Raw genomic sequence first — 16,452 nt, 5'->3', positions numbered from 1 at the left:
TACCAAAAACATTTATTTCATAGAGCTAGAAAAACGAACAAAATTCATCTAGAAGAACAAAAAATAAAAAATATCAAGGGAATCAATGAAAAACAATGTGAAAGCAGCCTAGCCATACTGAATTTCACACCACACAAAGTGGTAATCATCAAAACCATTTTGTACTGGCTAAGAAATAAAGTGGTTGATTAGAAGACTAAATTAAGAACCCAATAAACAGAGGTAAATGACAATAGTAATATAGTGTTTGATAAACCCAAAGATCCAGTCATCTGGGGCAAGAACTCACTATTTGACAGAAATTGTTGGGAAAACTGGAAAGTAGTCTGGTAGAAACTAGGTATAGATCCATATACCAACATCTCATACTGTATAAACTAAGATAAGGTCAAAATGGATACATGATTTAGACATAAAAGGTGATACCATAAGCAAATTAGGAGAGCAAGAAAAAAGTTACCCACCAGATCTATGGATAAGGGAAGAATTTATGATCAAAACAGGAGATGAAAAGGATCACGGGAGGCAAAATGGGTAATTTTGATTGCATTAAATTAAAAAGCTTTTGCACAAAAAAATGCAGCCAATATTAGAAGGAAAGCAGGAAACTAGGGTGTGGGGGGGGATTTTACAGCAAATTTCTCTGATAAAGGCCTCATTTCTCAAACACATCGCAAATTGAGCCAAATTTATAAAAATATGAGCCATTCACCAATTGATAAATGGTAAAAGGATATGAACAGGCAATTTTCAGAAGAAGAAACCAAAATTATCAATAGTCATGTGATAAAATGTTCTAAATCACTATTGATTAGAAAAATACAAATTAAAAGAACTCTGAGGTATCACTTTGCACCTATCAGACTGGCTAATATGACAGAAAAGGAAAAGAACAAATGCTGGAGGGGATGTGGAAAAATAGTGACACTAATGCACTATGAGTGGAGTTGTGAACTAGTCCAACCATTCTGGAGACCAATTTGGAACCATGAACAATAGGCTATAAAACTGTGCATATCCTTTGACCCAGCAATACCTCTACTAGGTCTGTATCTCAAAGAGAAAGGGAAAGGACCTATGTGTACCATGGCAGATCCTAATGGAGAGAGGTCCTTTAGGAGAAGGGAATTTATGGCTAAGTTCACCTGCCACAATACAAAAATATTTATAGCAGCTCTTTTTTTTTGTAGTGGCAAAGAACTGGAAACTGAGGAGATGCCCATTATTTGGGGAATGGTTGTACAAGCTGTGATATATGATTGTAATGAAATACTATTATAAGAAATAATGAGCAGGATGGTTTCTGAAAAACTTGGGAAGAGTTATATGAACTGATGCAAAGTGAAATGAACAGAACCAGAACACTGTATACAGTAATAGCAACATTGTAGTAACGACCAGCTATGAAAGACTTAGCTATTCTGATCAACACGATGATCTAAGACAATTCCAAAAGACTTGTGATGAAAAATGCTATTTACCTCCAGAGACAGAACAATGAACTGAGTGTAGATTGAAGCATATTTTTCACTTTATTTTTCTTGTTTCCCCTCCCCCCAAAATGGAAATATGTTTTGCATGACTTTACACATATAGTGGGTATCATATTGCTTGCCTTCTCAAGGTGTGGGAGATAGGCTGCAGGGAAGGAGAGAATTTGGAACTGAAAATTAAAAATGAATGTTAAGAAAAGGAAGTGCCCATGCCCAGCATCCCAACTTTGGAACTGACTGTGTGACATAGGAGACACTGGCACAGGACCACTCAGCATGGTATGCCCACATCAGAGAAGTTGCTGTGCTCTATGAGCAAAGCAGAATTGAAGTAGCTCACAAGAGATGTGAGATGCGCAAATTTAGAGAACCCACCCCAAATGTTCACATGGACTTTTTGTGCCCGACCTGTGGTAGAACATTCTGAGCTCATGTTGGTCTGACCAGCCACAATCCGACACTCCGTAACTTGACTCTAGCGTAGTGATGTCATTTTGGTTCTCTTTGAGAACAAAGGACAACAACCAACATGCCTAGTAGTGAATGGTACGTCTGAGTCTAAGGGAATGTACAGTTTAGGGACTTACTATAATTCCAAATAGTTTTCCAGAATGGTTGTAGCAATCTGCAGGTGCACCAACAGTATATTAGTGTGCCTGTCTAGCAATTTATTGTTTTCACATTTTGTTATCTTTGTTAATCTCATGGGTGTGAGGTCAGTCCTTAAAACTTTTCATTTGTATTTTTCTTATTATTAGTGATTCTGAACATTGGTTCACATAATCCAGATGGAGAGAAGCTTCGGTATCACATTTCTCCCTATGGACTTCCAAATCGCCTTTGGAGTTCACTTTGATCCAATTCCTATGAAGGTGGAAAGCTTTTGCCACGTTGGACAGTTACCCATTCTCCTGATTGCTGCCATGCCCCACTGGCCGCTTGCAGTGAGTAGCAGCTTTGGCACAGAGAGCTCAGGGAGGAGCCCAAGTGAAAGCAGCTGTTAGGAGACTAAGAGTGAAAGATTTCTCCTGGCTGCTGCAGTGGCTCCTTGTTGCAGTTGGCTGGGTAACACTAGAATTCAATGGGATTCCCTCCACCCCCTTCCTCTGGCCAGGGCTTCCCTTCTTACTCCACTTTGAAGTGGAGACAGATTTTCAGGAAAGCTGCCGTCCAAGTGACCAAAGTTCCCCCAAATCCCTCCAATCCAGAGGTGTTCTCTCCTTCTGTGCCACTTAGAATCTTCTCCTGGAGGTCTGAAATACAAGGCTGGAGCTTCAATGGGACTTGAGAATATCAGCTGGCAACTAAGTGGGTGACAGAGCCTCTCAAGCACACTTGTCTCGGGAAGATGGCTTCGGTCAGGTCCTCTGATCCTGGCCCTGCCACTCACCTTATCAAAGAGTTCCCTTAAAAAGGAGAGGATGAAATGAATGTCCCCTCTAACCTGTCATCTCTGTGAACTAGCTTTGCTTCTTTCTGTAATGTCTTTCTTTAGAAGGACAAACACTGAGGCTGAAGCTTAAATCCTTTGGCCACATAATGAGAAGACAGGACTCACTGGAAAAGACCCTGATGTTGAGAAAGATTGAAGGCCAAAGGAAAAGGGGCCGGCAGGGGATGAGCTGGATAGAGAGCATCTGGAAACAACAAACGTGAGTGTGGACAGACTTCGGGAGCCAGCGGAGGACAGAAGGGCCTGGCATGCTGGAGTTCAGGGGTCACTGAACAACAACAGTGTCTCATGGCCAAATCTCCAAAGGTACATTCAGGCTACTGGAACCCACAAGGTAAATCAGGTAACAGAGAAAAGGGTTACTAGATTGCTGAATCCAGGCATGTAATTTATAATTTACTTATATTTTAGCCATGTATTTGTATTTGACCAAGTATCTTATGCTGCTCTGGGGGAAAAGATGGAGTGATGGATATACTAGGTGATGGTATCATCAGGTGCATTCAAAGTGGTTGAATGACAAGAGCAAAGTAGGGGTCATGAATGGGCTGATACCAATTTGGAAGTTTTGAGTGGAATGTCCTAGGGATGCTGACCATAGCAAAAATAATAACATCTCACCTTTATATAGGTATTTAAGGTTTGCAAAATGCTTTGTGCCTGGTGGGAGAGGGGCTCCCAGAGAAAGGCAGCCACTCAGATAGGGACATAGAAAGGAACACATGAGGGACACAGAGATAGGCAGAGACATGGAAGGAGAGGGTAGCCAGAGGGTGGGAGACAGGAGGACATACAGAAAGGAGCCTATAGCAAAAGAGGACACTGAGACATGGGTGGACACAGAGAGGTATGGGAGTCACAGTAGTAGGGAGACACACAGAGTGAAGAGAGTCACAAAAAGGCTGGAGAGATAGAGATAAAAACGATCCAGAGCCTTTAGTGGTCTGCAATCAATGTGAGTCAGGAGTGTGATGAGGAAGCCAAACAAGCTGAGGCACTACATTAAGAGAGGCATAGCTTCTAGGAATGGAGAGCGGTAGACCCCATGATCCTCTGCCCTCACCACACCTGATCCTGGCCCCAATTGTTTATGAAGAATGTTGATTAGCTGGAAAGTGTCTAAGGGAAGGCAGCCAGTAGGGTAAAAGGTCTCAAGTCCATACCATATAAGACCTGATTAAAGGAACTGGGGGTCCTTAGACTGGAAATGAGAGTGCTCAGGGTGGGCTCACATGCACAGTAAACACCCACATGATGGGAAACACCCACGTAGTTGGGAGTGAATACGTAGACAGGGATCCAAGGAAGGGAAAAGAGATAAACAGGGGCCACACAAACCAACAGGAGGACCTAGATGTAACTGAGGTTCCCATACATAGCCAGGGGGATCCACAGACACAGGGCCCCAGATATGACACAGACGAAAGAGACAGAGCTGGGGGGACATAGAGAAAGACAAGGGTAAACATGGATGGGTGAGGCCACGTGGATGGGGATCTTTAGCTATGTGAGAAGGGCACTGACAAATGGAGAGGATGTACATAAGCAAACACATAGATGGGAGACACAAGATGGGATGGCACACGGCTAGAGGGAGACACCCAGAGAGGGACATGTGGAAGGGCCCAGACAAGGACATAGACAGATGGGAACACAAACTGAAAGACAGGGAACGAGAGAGGGACACACAGAGGGGACACAGACACGGGGGCCCAGAGATGATCTGTGGATTGACATGGGACAAAGACCACACAGGGGCCAAAGGCATACCAGAAGGACCCTTAAAGACACACATGGGACTACAGAGGAAAGGGGAAAATGTAGGGATCAACATAGGCAGTGAAGCTAAGATGACTAGAGACACAGGTGGAAACATGGGCACGTGGAGGCCAAGAACTAGGGAATGGCCCAGACAAGGAGGTCTGCACAGATGGGGCCACACCCATTCATATACAGGAAAACACAGAAATGAGGAGGGACACATGGCCAGAATGGGTGTATCCATAGACAAGGGCCACACAGACATGACAGCCAGAGAAGGGACTGGGCACACTGATGGGAGAGACACAGTGCCATACAGCCAAGGAACAACAGACAGACAAGAGAAACCACGGACAGACAATGAGACACCGATGGGATACACAGAAGGAAAGATATAGTTGGGGGCACAGAGAAAGAAACAGAGATACGTGGACAGACAGGTGGAGTTACACAGACTGATGTGGGTCATAGAGACAGGGACACAAAAAAGGGGAACAAAAGGACAGCCAGATGGGGTACACAGACAGGGACACATCTACAGAGATAAACAGGAGAACACAAAGACAGGCAGGGACCCACATAGATGGGAGCAAACACACAGACAATAAGGGATGCCCACATGGGGAGTTAAGGTTTGCCTGGAGGACGTGGACACACTAGAGACACAGCCAGGGGCCAGAGTTAGATGGGGGCCCATGCCCAGCTGATGGGACAGACAGGAAGAAGGTCTACCCACAGAGTGACCAAAGGCACACAGATGGGACAGCCCCACATGGGTGACAGGCACAGAAGAGACAGTAAAGTGACAGGGAGATACCTAGAGGGACAGATGATGGGGCCCAGCAGAAAGGGGAATATAAATGGGGACACACTGAGAAGAGGGGACCCAAACACAGATGGGAATGGACACAGGGATACACAGGTGAGGAAACAGACCTGGAGACACGTAGGTAGAAAGGGGCACCTAAGAAGAGATATACAGCCTCACTGTAGAGCCTAAACACGCTGGGAACATGGAGAGGGAACAAAGAGAAGGGGGGAGGATGGAACCCAGACAGCTGTAGTACCCCCACACACAAGAGCCATATGGAGCAGGAGGGGAACAAAGATGAGTCAGACACAGGAATAGGGGAACCAAGACAGAAAGGGCACCATGTGGACAGAGGAGAGCACAGACACAAAGACACACAAGGGGAAGCATGGAAAGAAGGAGCACAGAGGTGCAGGGACAGACAGACAGGCAGATGGGGACACATGGAAGCAAGGCCATAGATGGGGGCATGCAGAAAGACTGGGGGCCCAAGACAGAGAGACGTAGAGACAGTGTTGCACACAGCTGGCGCCCCAGACAAGGCTGGCAGGCTGGAAGCTGACAGCCTGGGAGATGGCTGTACAGAAGGACACATACAAACATGAGAATGTATGGATGGAGACAGATATACACACACACACACACATATATATATATATATATACATATATAAATATGTGTGGGGGAGACACAGACAAAAATGAAGTAACGTAAAAGCCCACCCAGATAGATTCAGTGATGGTGAAGGACAGAGGGAAAGGCAGGTAGACAGACAAGGAGCCAGAGGATGACAGACAGTGGGGACACATAGAGGCTGGGCCACACAAACATGAGGTAGACACAGATAAATGTGAGATAAAACACAGACTGAGATGGGGACACAGAGAGATGGGGGGCTTTAAACAGGGGGCACAGATGTATGGGGACATCCATATTGGGGGACAAAAAGAGATGGAGGCGGAGAAGCAAGTAGATCTAAGTGGTAACAGAAGTGAATACAGAGATGGGAACACACCGACGGACAGGGACACCCAGACAGATAGGGGCAGCACACACATACGAGAGCAGACACAGAAATATGGAGCATATAGACACACTGTGGACACACACCTAAATGGGAGTGGGCATATGGATATTCAGGGAGACACAAATAAGGAAACAAGTGGGGAGCACACGCAGATAGACAGAGGCACCCATGCAGATTGGGGAGACAAAGACTGACAGACAGAGGCTGAGGATGAAACACACATACAGTCAGAAGGGTTCTACCTACAGACAAAGAGAAGACACGTAGATGAAATGGACCCAGCTGAGGAGCAAAAGGACGAGACACAGACAGATGGATAGAGGGGACTTTGAGAGAGAAGACAGACAGGAACATACAGACAGACAAGGAGAATCATGGACAGGTAGCAGGACATGTAGAGGGATGACACAGAAACAAACACTTGCGAGACAGAGACAGAAAGGGCCAGAGAGAAAAAGGGGAACACTTAAATGTGGATACAGATGTGGAGTGGGATGGCGGGCAACTAGAGGAGCAGAGACCTACAGAGCAATCCATATTAACTCACCCAGGAACGCATGGACTGATGGGGGACACAGCCAGATAGAGGGACAGACCGGTGGATATGGGGGCAGAGAGATGAGGTGACCTGGACAAGGGCACACACAGACAGTGAGAACACGTTAATACATGAGGAAACACGGACATACAGGAACAGAGGAGGAAATAGAGGACACCGAGACAGATGGTGGATCTTAAACAGATGGGGCCCAGACAAAAGGGATGCACAGACAGCAGAGCGTCCAGACTGAGATCGTACATATATACATAAGACAGGTGTACAAGGGCCACACAGAATGGGAAGAAAGCAGACGGAAGGCCGACGGAACAGGAGACAGACACAGACATGGACGTGCAGGGGCATGCAGGCTGCTGGAACCACACGGAGAGAAAGAGAGCGATGGGGACAGGCAAACTGAGCCGACTGCTGCTCCTCAGTCTCCTTCGCTGGCTCATCAGTAACTCTGGGTGTCCCCCAAGGCTCTGTTGGCACTCTGGTCTCCTGATCTCATCAGTTCCCATGGGTTCACTTATCATTCATCAAGGCAGCTAAGGGCTGCAGTGGGTAGAGTGTCGGACTTGGAACCAGAAAGACCTGAGTTCTAATCCTGCCTCAGACACTTACCAGCTGTGTGACCTTGGGCAAGTCGCTGAACCTTGCTAGCCTCAGTTTTCTCTTCTGTAAAATGGGGCTAAAGTCGTGAGGATCAAATGAGATAACATAAGTAGGTACTTCACAAACCTGTCTCTACAGATGGTTTCCAGATCCATATACCCAGTCCTAACCTTTCTCCTGACCTCTTAAGGAATATCCTGCATTGATATCACAAACTCAAAATGTCCAAAACAAAACTTATGATCTCTCCCCTCGTCTTAACCTCCGTATCACGCTCTCAGTCTTCCAGGCTTGCACTCAACCCAATCCATGGGGAAATCTTGTTTCTATTGTCACCTTTCCTCTCAAATAGCCAGCACCTGGGTTGAGGCCCTCTTCACCCTCTCCTGAATTATTACAGTTGCCTTCTGGTTGGTCTTCCTGCCTCAAGTCTCTTCCCACTCCAATCCATCCACCATTCCACTGACCATGCTATCTCCTACTCAACTAACTCCAGAAGCTGTCTGTCACCTCCAAGATCACATCAACTTTTCTGCTGAGCATTTAAACTACACAGACCCTTTCCAATCTTTGACTTAATCCTCTCCACACACTCAGCTATCCAGCCTGGCCCATACCATACTCCATCTTCTATCTCCATGTATTTGCACTGTCTATGCACCAGTCCTGGACTGCTCTCCTTCCTGACCTCTACCTTCCTTCACCTCAGCTCATATCCCTCCTTCTGCAGCTCCTTCCTAGTCTCCCCAGCTGCTAGCACTTTCCCTCTAAGATTCTCTCTGATCTGTCCTGTACCTCTCCTGTTTGGATATAGTTGCTTGCATGTTGTCTCTTTCTAAGTCCCTTAAGGACAGGGCCTGTTTTTGCCTTTCTTTGTAATCATCAGGGCTTAGCACAGTGCCTGGCACATTGTAAGCACTTAATGCTTGTTGACTGACAGACAGAAACGAATACATTGATGAGGACAAACAGAGACTGGGACACAGATGAGAGGCCAAAAAGACATGTGGGACACAGACAGAAGTAAACACATAGTAGCAAGTGGATAGAGCACCAGCCCTGAAGTCAGGAGAACTTGAGTTCAAGTCTGGCCTCAGACCAAACACTTGATACGTACTAGCTGTGTGCCTCTGAGCAAGTCACTTAACCCTCAATTGCCTTGCCCCCAAAAAAGTAAACACATATTTGGGTGCACACAGATTGATGGGGGACAAGACTAAGGTGACAGAAAGGCCAAGGGATGCAGAGACAGAAGGGAGTCGCCAACAGATGGAGAAGGCACATGATGTAGGGACGGGATGACATTGACAAACATGTCAGTAGTTGTGACAGAGGAGAACACATAAGCAAAGCAGGTTGTAATGTGGCCAGATAGGGAAACACAGAAGAGGCCATGGAGACCAAAGATGGAAGGTGAGGATGCAAAGAGATGAGGGACACACAGAGATGAGAAGAGAAAGGGACCCAAGGAAGGAAGGAAGCAGGTGTTAAGCACTGTACTAAGCAATGAGGATACAAAGAAAGGTAAAAGCCAGCCCTTGCTCTCCAGGAGCTCCCAGTCTAAAGGGGGAGACAACAAGAAAACAACTATATATAAACAAGGTGTAGATGGGGAAAATGGCACCAAACACCAGAGGGAAGGCACTAGTGTGGAGGGGGAGCAGGACCTGAACAGACATGAGGGAACTAGACAGGAAGATGGCCAGAAGGACACAGAGAGACAGGGACACACACTGGGCAGGACAACAATCTAGCTGGAGATACACAACGAGATGGAGACATTCAGGCAAACAGACAACCCAGAAAAATGGGGGGGGGCAAAAGACATCTGGGGGACACAAAGAAACTAGGACACTACAGAGAGAAGTGAACAGATATATGGGGACACACAGAAGCAAAGACACTATGAGGACACAGACATGGGGAGACACTGACAGAGATGGAGGGAATCCAGAGACAGATGAGAACACACAGAGGAGTGAACAGATGCGGTTCCATCTAGACAGAGAGAAGAACTGACAGACAGACCAGGGGATACAGATGGGGGACACAGACAGATGGGGGGGACTGGAAGATGGGAGACAGAGACAGAAATATATACGCAGACAGGAACAGAGAGAAGGGCATACAGTGCAATGAAACACACACAGAGACAAGCAGGGGAACGTGCAGAAAGATGGGGCACACACACAAACAGGCACAGTGAACAGACACAGAGGGAGACGTGCACGGATGGCAGATACCTGCATGTATATACAGAGGAGAGACACACAGTGACAAGAGTGAACACAGACAGAGGTACCCACAGATTGGGGGAAAGGAACACAGATAGAAACATACTCAGAGATAAGGACACACAAACAGAAGGAGGGACTGACGGATATGGGCCACAGACAGATGGGGAACAGATTCTAATAGTGGAATTTGGAGACAAACAGATGGAGGACAGACAGATATGATACAGAGACAGAGGGACTTTGATGAAGACATGCGCGAACAGAAGGAAGATAAACAGACAAGTGAGATGCACAGAGAGTGGGACTTAGATGAGGACATACACAATGGATGGGAACAAAGAAGACCGAAAGACAGAGAACAGCACAGATGAGGAGCCACAGGGACACACAGATAGGCAAAGTGGACACAGAAACATGGTGTTACACACAAAGACAGGTAGACACATGGCAAGTAGGGTGAATACAGAGACATGGCAATGGGGACCTATGGGCAGATGGCGGGTCAGATAGATACACAGGCAGACTAGGGGGAACACAGAGATAGAACAAAACACATACATGGGAAAACAAACAGATGGAGACACACACACACACTGGTAGTGAGATACAGACAGACAGATGGGAGACATGTCAAGCATATCAGAGATATATGGGAAACATTCACATGGGGGACAAATGGGGGATACACAGACATAGGACAGAGATAGCTGGGGGACACGGGTGGGGGAAATGAGAGAGAGAGACACATAGGCATGTACCAACAGAATGGAACACATAGATGGGGACACAGACAGGAAGGGTGAACATAGAAACATGTAGACACACAGATGCAGACATATGAACAAATAGGAGAAGACAGACAGGGTCACAGACAACAATGAAGATATGGGCACAAACAGACAGATGAAAAGATGCAGATGGGGGACACACACAGACTACAGGAATGTACACAGATGGAGGGATACATACCTGAGGGGAAATACAGATGTGGACTGATTGTTGTCCTTCGCGCTCGGAAAGGACCAAAATGACTTCACTGTGTTGGGATCAAGGTCCAGTGGGTCCAGCTGTAGCTGATCAGACCAGTGTGAGCTCAGAAGGCTCTACCACAGGCCAGGTACAAAGAGTCTGAGTATTTGGGATGGGGATGTCTCTAAGTCTGAGCATTTCACATTTCTTTTGAGCTACTGAAGAACTCGGAAGTTTTTCAGTGTTGTTTTACTGAATATTCTTGTGGCCATCATGTAATGTACTCTCCTACTTTCTGCTTACTTTGTTCTGCACCAGCTCATTCATACAAAGCTTCTTCATTTTCTCTGAATCCTCCTTTTTTTTTTTTTTAACAGAATAATGAGACTCCATGACCTCCGCACCCCATGGCCATTCCCAAGACTGTGTGACTTTCTTTCCCCTGCTCTGCTACCATGAGAATGGGTACTTTCTCCTTGGCTCTCTTTCATATCTGTAGGGTGTGTGACCACACACACATGTGAATATATGCCTGGGAGGTGGATCTATAGATCGTACATTTATATGGCTAATGCTGGTATATCTAGCTCACACGGTATGTATGGTTTAATGACTTATCTGATACTTGCAAAATGTTTCCTCAAATCATGAGAAACGCCTCACAGCTCTACTCACTGCTTGGCTTCTCACACACAATCTGGTGATATTCAGCATTTTTGTCTTGTTTTCATCTTTGTTAATCAATGAAATCTCAGAGGTGTTTTAATTTGTATTTCTCTTATGATTAGTGACTTGGAATGTCGATCAGATATGGAACTTCCTGAAACAAACACTGATGTCATCTGGAATTGCTACAACATCACAGAGTCAACTCTATAAATGTGCACAGAATGTAACAGGGTCAAAAGAAATGGAAGGAGAGGGAAGGAGGAGAAAAGGAAATAAGCATTGATTAAGAACCTATTATGTGCCAGGCACTGTGATAAACACTTTACAAGTATTATCTCATTAGATCTTCAAATAAACCCGTAAGGCAAGTGCTACTATCATCCTCATTTTGGAATGAGGAAACTGAGGCAGACAGAGGTTCTGTGATTGTTCAGGGTCACAAAGCTAAGGAGACTAATGGTGGCATCGATTTACAGAGGCAGAGAATAATGAATGTCCCAGACGAAAAGGGGACAAACAAGAGTGAACAACAGAGCAAAAGAAGGATGAATGGAGAAAGAGGGAAAGTGAGAGAAGGATGGGATAGGTTTTGAGGTAGAGACAGATTCCTGGCTATAAATTCTTGTACACTGAGGTAGGTTTCAAAGGAGAAGCCTTAGCAGTGAAGCACGAACAGCTCAGGAAACAGAGAAAGCCAGGAAAGTATGAAAGTGGAGATGGTGGAATTTAGATAAACGATGTGCAGAACAAACCAGTGAGTAAGAGACACCTGAGTAGACATAAGTAGAAGTGATATTTGGATACCCAAGAAGACCACCTGAGTGAGAGATGAGTGGGTTAATTATTGTACCAAGGGGAAGTTGTATGCATGATGAAAGCTATCACTTGAGTGGTGGATGAATGAGTATACCTAGGCAGTGAGAGAATGAATGAAGAGAAACAGGAAGAAAAGAATGGACTGAGACAGGCAAAAAGGGAAAGGGTGAAAGGGGGTGATGCACAGGCAAGAAAAAAGGAGAAAAGCAAACTCTGATGTATGAAGGTATGACATGTGAAATTGTATTGGCAAGATGCAACAGGAGAACTCACAGAGAGGAAGGAAGGAATTCATGCTGAGGCCTCAAACGGAAGAGATGGATGAATGTAGGCACTTCAGCATTGTGAAATGAACGGTTGTATAGATGTAGACAGGGAGAGCTAAATCCGGGTTTAGAACTCAAAAGCAAAGAATGAATGAGAGAGAAACAGACAATAAGAAATGGATGAATGGAGAAAGGAGGGGAAAAGAGAGACTGATGGTAAATTTGACCAAGAGAGTGAGAGACATATGGAGAGAACGTTAGATTCATGGCTAGAAACACCTGCACATTCAGGTATGCATGAAAAAAGCAACTTTAGGAATGAAGGATGGACAGCTGAGAAAACATGAGATAACCAGGAAAGAGTAAGGAGAGATGTTGAGAATCAGATCTGTAATATTTCTAGTGAACCACTGAGTGCGATATAAGTGAATCAAGATGAGCACAGGTGATACTTAGCTGTTTAGAAAGACCAACTGAGTGAGACATGGAGGGGCGAGCTCATGTTCTGAGTGGGAACAGCATGCAGAGAGAAAGCTAATCTCAGAATGCTGGATGAATAGGTATCAATAGAAGGTGATAAATGAAGGAATGAAGAGAAACACAGAGAGAAGAACAGATTGAGAAGGGAAAAGGGTGAGTATGGGTGATACACAGGCACAAAAAAGGGTGGAAGGAGATCCAAAAGCTGATAGGTGAATTGAGAGTCAAAGCCAGAGAGGAAGAAATGGATGAATAATGAGAAGTGTACAATGTGAAGTGTCTGAATTGAGAAGAAGCAAGGAAGCGAAGAATGACTGGGGAGAGGCAGCCAAAGAGGAATGTGGGTCAGGCTGTTTCAAAGTTTCAGAGTGGGAGAAATTATTGCAGGTTAAGGCCTAAAGAGTGAGAGACTGTATGAATGGAGATACTTCAGCATCGTGAGAAAAATGATTGTATAGATCTAGAGGGGAAGAGATGAACCTAGGTTTAGAACATAAAGGTAAAGAACAAGTGTAAGAAAGACCTAAAGAGGAAGAGATGGATGAATGGAGAAAGTGGCAAATGAGAGATGGCTGGAAAGAGACCAAGAGTGTAAAAGGTGTAAGGAAAGAGAACCACATTGCATGAGAGTGCTGCATGTGTGACATGGAATGTGTGAAAGCAGAAGCCTTAGCAGCGAAGGATGAATGGATACCTGAGAATGTAGCAAAAGCCCCGAAAGGATGGAAGGGAAATGCTGAGAATTAAGTATGCAATATTTCTAGTGATCCAGTGAGGGAGATAAATATAAGTGATGTTTGGCTGCTTAGAAAGACCATCTGTATGAGGGATGAATGGGTGAACTAATGGAGAGAGTAGGAGCTATATGCAGAGAGAAAGCTAATCTCTGAGTGATGGAGGAGTAGAAAGACTTAGACTGTGAGAGATTTATTAATGTAGAAACTTCAGCACTGGGACACCAATGGGAGGCTCCTCCTCAAGCTCTCTGCCACCAGCTACATTGCCTGGGCCTCTGCCCCCTAGCCATGTGCCACCATCATGGTGAAGTTTGGGAAGGCTGCTAAAAATCAAAGAAGAAAGAAGACAATCAGTATGGGGACATGGCAAAAGATGAAAAAAAGCAGTGGAGAAGAGCTTGTGATCCTTCAGAAGAAGGGAAAGAGGCTGTGGCTACACCAGCAAAGAAGGTAGCACCAGCCAAAAAAAGCTATCATTGCCACCACACCAGCCAAGAAAGTGGCTACCCCAGCCAAAGCTGGCATCACACCGGGCAAGAAAGGAGCCACTCCAGCTAACGCAGCAGCCATCCTAGCAAAGGCAAGAGCCACTCCGACCCCCGCCCACCCCTGATGAAAAGGGCAAAAAAATGGAAGGAATGCCAAGAAAGAAGACACTGAATCTGAAGAAGAGGATGGTGAAGATGAAGAGGACAAAGAATGTGAGCCACCCAAAGCCTCCAAAATGGGACTGGCTCCAGCCAAACACACATCTGAGGATGAAGAGGAAGATGATAGTAATGAGGCTGAAGAAGACGCTATGGGGGTCACACTGGGAAAGCTGGGAGCATCAAAGAATCAGAGGAAGAGGAGGAGGAGGACAACTACGACGACAAAGTGCCTGTCAAAGAAGCGCCAGGAAAGAGGAAAAGGAAAAGGACAGGCAGAAACCTCCCAAAGCCAAGAGACAGAGATTGGAAGCTGAAGTGTCTACTAATTTCAATCTCTTTGCTCGTAACCTGAACTTCAACAAAACCACTTTGGAGCTAAAACTGGCATCACGGATATCTTTGCAAAAAAGGAGCTCACCATCGGTACCACCAAGAAATTTGGCTATGTGAAATTCAAATCCACTGAAGACACAGAAAAGGCTCTGGAACTCAGTGGCTCCAAGTGCTAAGCTCTGAAATGAAGGTAGAAAAAGCAAAAGACAACAAGAAAGATTGTGACACAAGGACACTCTTTGTCAAGAATCTGCCATATAAAAGAACTCCAGGAAGTCTTTGAAGATTCTGCTAAAGTCACACTTGTATGCACCAAGGATGGGACATCCCCAAAACTGCCTATTTAAGATAGAATTTGAGTCAAAAGCAGACATGGACAAGGCCTTAGAAGAGAAACAAGGAACTGAGATTGACAGTCAAGTGCTTATTCTGGAATACAAAGGGAAGAAAAGTCAAGGACAAGAGAACTCAAGAGGTGTGGGGAGAAAAATTCCTGAAGAAGGAATAAGCGCTGCATGGGAGACTGAAAGAAAATGGTGATGAATAGCCCCACCATGAGCTCAGCTGAAGAAAGTCCACAGGAAGCGTTCCTCAGCTTGCCCCAGAAAAACCAAGGAGGACCCAAAAGGCACACATTCATTGAATTTGCCTCTGTGGAAGATGTGAAAGGAGCTTTGAATTCCTGGAACAACAGAGTAACTGAAGGCAGAGCTATCAGCTGGAACTAAAGGAAAACAAGACAGTTAACACACCACCAAGGAGACATTCCAACAAAATCTTGTTCTTCAAAGGACTGTATGAAGACAAGACAGAAGAAAATATGAATGATTCATTTCACAGCTCTGTGGCTGCCAGGATAGTCACAGAGAGGAGGATAGGGTCAACTAAAGGGTTAAATTTTATGGACATCAACTCAAAACAAGAACCTAAATTTGCAACAGAGTGCATGGAAGACAGGGAGATCGATGGACACAACGTAACTAGGCCAAGACTGGTGGTTTTGGAGGACAAAGGGGCCATCATGGGATGGCTGAGTGAGTGGTGGCACTTTCAGGAACTGTCAAGCCACAAAAAGTAAGGGGCTCTGACATCTGGTCAGAAGGGGAATACAAGCAAACCTTAGTTGGCACCGGGATTAGGACTTGACTGCCCATACAGAATTCAAGGGCACAATGACATAGCAACGAGGAAAATTAGCAGAAGCGGGGAGCCTGGGCACAGTTACAAGGCAGAAAATAGGGCTTGTGGTGGATCAGATAACAGGGGACAGGCCAGGAGAACATGGAGCACACCTCTGCTTAGATCATACCTCTCTGGAGAAACAAAACAACTTACAGATCACTCGAGGTACCTCGAAAACAAAAGTACAAATATGTGAAACATGGAACATTATCTAAATGGGGAGAAGAGGCCAACTGGACATAACACTGGAGTCAAGAAATAAGTCACAAAACTTATGAAGAAGGAAAAAACTTCTCCATAGAGACAATGAAACTAGGAACACAACTTTGAAGAACACACCAAACAATATAATAAGAATGCAAATCCGCACAGAAGAGATTGAGGTGGCCTCACACTTAGGAAAACATATTGA

At 45.3% G+C, this 16,452-nt stretch overlaps 1 pseudogene; it reads left to right on the top strand.

Moving 5' to 3' along the window:
* Positions 1-10,189: 10,189 nt before the first annotated feature.
* Positions 10,190-15,480, top strand: LOC144455023 (nucleolin pseudogene; annotated as a pseudogene).
* Positions 15,481-16,452: the final 972 nt, after the last annotated feature.

Source organism: Phascolarctos cinereus, unplaced genomic scaffold (assembly GCF_003287225.1).
Source record: "Phascolarctos cinereus isolate Bilbo 61053 unplaced genomic scaffold, phaCin_HiC Scaffold_8;HRSCAF=390, whole genome shotgun sequence".
Lineage (NCBI taxonomy): Eukaryota > Metazoa > Chordata > Mammalia > Diprotodontia > Phascolarctidae > Phascolarctos > Phascolarctos cinereus.
Note: the sequence above shows the minus strand (reverse complement) of the source record. Positions and strands in the feature narration are given on the sequence as shown.